This window comes from Cupressus sempervirens, chromosome 1 (genome assembly GCF_028749045.1).
Source record: "Cupressus sempervirens isolate cs-2001-9-10 chromosome 1, ASM2874904v1, whole genome shotgun sequence".
Taxonomy (NCBI): Eukaryota; Viridiplantae; Streptophyta; class Pinopsida; order Cupressales; family Cupressaceae; genus Cupressus; species Cupressus sempervirens.
Window position 1 is genome coordinate 685856161 of NC_143118.1, and position 4198 is coordinate 685860358.

The window sequence follows — 4198 nt, forward strand, 5'->3', positions numbered from 1 at the left end:
CATTAATTGTAATAGCTAACTACTCTATGCATGGTCAAGACAAAATTTAATATGCATTTGCTTATAAATACAATGAACTAGGCTTGCGATTAGTAGATCCCATTTTGGGTTTCTCATTGTTGATCATGAGTGGATGGAATGCTAAAGCATTCTAAGGATTTGTAATAGATTTTATTTATGTATTTAGTGTTGTAGCAAGGTTTGATGAATTTTTGTTTTGCTTATTTATTTGAATGTTTATCATTGCATTCATGTTTGTCTTTGATCCACTCTATCCACCTCCTTCACTCGTGTTCTGCATTCTTCTAGTGGTGAGATGTAATGAAATATTTATTTGCAAGGATGAGGCCTTGCAAAGTGTTTTTTTTTGTGATTACTTTCTCTATTCCACATCAAGGTTCTATTCTGCATTTTTCTTTTTGCTGTGTGCCAAATTTAGGATTTTTTTGGCTCTAAATTTTGTTTTTTCTACAGGGAAAATTCAAGCTTTGTTCTACTCTATTTGGACAAAAAGTTTCATGTTGCAGATTATGGTGTGTGATTTTAACTTTAGCAATTTGATGCAAAATGAAGGACAAATTTTGTGTTCAATGAGTTTGTTTTTTACATACACAAACACAATAAATGCAATTGATAGTAAATTCACAACAACAGTGGAATTCAATACACATGAAATATATGATTATTTTTCTTTGTAGTGTTACAAAGTTAATGCTTGGTTTGATTTCCTGCTGGAGTGGATAGTATATAGACATAAACCTAGGGAACCAGAAAGTAAAAGTAAGTTGGGTGTGGATTAGATGACTAAAACACTGGTAAAAATGTTGAGTTGTGGGCATACCCTCATTACTATTACAATTATAATTATGGGAATGGTGCTACTAGTTGTGCTTACATACATCAAGCATACAGGTATGAAAGCTTGCATAATCAAGTACAAGTGCAAGATTGCTATACTCTTACTTGTGATTACAAACTCTAACATTATGAGGTTGCCTCTTCATCCTCAAAAATGATGGAACATAAAGCAACCACCGTGTCCAGTGAAAAGCATGAGGTTCTTACAGAAAAGCTATAAATATTATTTCAGTATTCTAGTTGATATCTTTGCTTTAATATTTCGTTACAGCAAGGATCATCTATATCATCTTTTAAATCTTATTCAAAGTCATTCTATTTTATTTTGCTTTGCAATAGTTATATTTAGTTAAAGAAAATATCATATATATTTTCTTAGTGGACATTGAAAATTGTTCTATTTTATTCTATATCAGTTTTCAATTGACACTTCAACTTTGTCTCTTTGATATTGTTTTTGTTTTGTTAGATGGTTGGTGATCAAGATAGATCATGAACTAGGCAATAGTTTCTTATAATGTATTACTTTTTTTTCACATTGTGTAATAATTTAAATAAAGATAAATAAATTCATTTTAAAGGAATGTAATATCCTCCCATATTTTTCCCAAACAAAGAAACTTGCAAGCTACTGTATGATATCAATTAATTTGCTTAATAACTCAACATAGCATTTTTGTCAAACACTTGGCACACATACTACAATATATAGGAAAATATGAAACTTCTTATTTGCTAATTAAATATTGATTTTTGCCATGGAAATGTGCTCATATAGTTGTTTAACATGCTGCGACAAATATCAGTCTCGTATTCAACAACTACTATGAAAAAGTATAAAATTTTGACAGAAGAAACTTGGAGTTAGTTGCTGTAGTATTTTTGAAGATGTAGTTGGCAGCCTTCCAAATCCCCAAATCAGCAAGAATAAACAATAAACTTGTTGCAAATATTGTTCACGTCCTGTAGCAAATTCACTATTCATGCGCACTGTAGCAACCACTATTCACGTGCATTGTAGCAAAACACTATTCATCCGTACTGTAGCAAAACACTAAATGAAACCCAGTGTTTTTGGACACACCATTAATCCTCCTGACTATGTCTTTCGACAGTGAAGAGAATGCTAGCAAAGAGGGATTTCATCCTCTAAGCTCGATAATTAGATATCTAGCAAGATAACATTAATCTTCATCCAAGCATACTAAAAAGAAGCTCTTCCACTTCTTTTATAGTGTTCTCACAAGAGCTTAATCCTTCATTTTCTCAATGTGGGATAAAACATAACTCCCTTTATGTAACTTATGTCTCCAATGTGTTATAAAATAAAGGGGACTCTTTTAATTTAAATATTTCCCACAAACTATAGTCTATGCATTAATAAAGTTAAATATTTAAGTTTAACTTTATAAAATAGCTTTATCAATGCATAAAAAATCTTATCAATGATAAACAAGTCTTTTTTTCAATTTTAAACAATTAGCATCGCCATACTGCTGCCACTGGATGTCTGACCCTATCCAAGATGACTTACCATAAATAGTAAGTATGCCCAAAGTTGCCTCAAAACCCCTCATAAAGACTTTCAACTGAAACTATCTAGGCCAAATGGCCTCTAAGTCCCTTTAATGTCCTGGTTAGCGTACGGGACCATGGGGAAATAGGCTAATGACAACATAATGCTATGAACGCTAAAAAGGGGACATTGCAGTCCGCCCTACCCAAAATTGCTTGTCCTCAAGCAATTTCAACTCCGGATGCTGTAATATCTGCTCATTTTCCCAAGTAGCATCCTCCACTACTAGATTCCTCCACTTGACCAAGTACTCCTTGATGATCCACCTATGAAGCACCCTCTCCCTGGAGTCAAGTATAGCCTCGAGAACCAAGATAAGCTTTCCCTCATCATCAAGAGGTGACAATACTACTAAAGGCACCACATTATGGCTCAATGCCTTCTTAAGGCGTGACACATGGAACACATTATGCACTTTACTATCTGCAGGTAACTCCAACTCATAAGCTACTTCGCCCACTCTCTTGATTACTTTGAATGGTCCATAGTAGCATGGTTTCAATTTCTCTGCTCCACTCTTCTTGAGAGAGGACTGTCTATATGGCTGTAACATAAGGTACACCATGTCTCCTACCTCGAAAGACCTCTCAACCCTATGCTGATCAACATATTGCTTCTGCTGATTTTGTGCCTTTTGCAAATTTTCCTTCAAGGATCACATAATGTCTTAACACTCCTACAAAATATCCTTGGCCTTAGGCACCCTACTATCCCCAAATAACAAATCCAAAAAATTAGGAGCATCATACCTGTACAGTGCCATGAATGGGGACATTCGAATAGTCATATGGAAAGCAGTATTATAGCAGTACTCCTGTAGATGTAGCCACTTCACCCAAGCCTTTTGCTCTCCTGCAATGTAGTTTCAAAGGTACCCCTCAACCCATTTATTCACTATCTCTATTTACCCATCAGTTTGGAGGTGGTAACTAGCACTCAAAGTTAGCTCTGTTCCACATAACCTGAAGAACTCCTACCAAAAGTGGCTCATAAACCTACTATCCCTGTCGCTGACTATGCTATGTGGCATCCCATGTAATCTAAATTCCTCTCAAAATAATAGCTCTGTTGTCTATACTGCTGAAATTATGGACGAAATTGCAAAGAAATGTGCAAATTTTGTCAATCTGTCTACCACAACAAAAATACAATCCCGACCCTGTGCCTTTGGAAGGCCTATGATAAAATCCATGAAAATGCTATCCCACTTCTTCTCTGGTATAGGTAGGGGCTGTAGTAAACTGCCTAGAAAAGAATGTTCCTATTTGTTCTGCTGACACACTGGGCACTCCCTAACGAACTATAGCACTTCTGACTTAAGCCCCTTCCAAGTGAAGTGCTCTCTCACCTACCGATCTATGTCTTAAAAAATCCTGGATGTCCTGCTAATGGTGAATCATGAAATTTTCTCAAGATCTTTTGCTTCATGGCAGACCTAGGTACCAAGTAAATCATTCCCTTGTAAATGATCAAATCATTTACAATAGTGTATCAACTATCCTGAATAGCTCCTTCAATAAAATTAGATGCCCAACTATCCTTGGCATACTCTACCAAGATCAACTCTCTCCAATCATCCATGACTATCCCAATAGCAAGAAAATGAGGCCTTCTGGATAAAGCATCTGTGACAATATTTTTCTTCCCTTTGACATAGATTATGTCAAAATCATAGGCCTATAATTTACTCACCCATTTCTATTGCTTGTCATTAAGATCCTTCTATCCAAGGAAATGTTTCAACCTGTTATGATCTATTTTTAC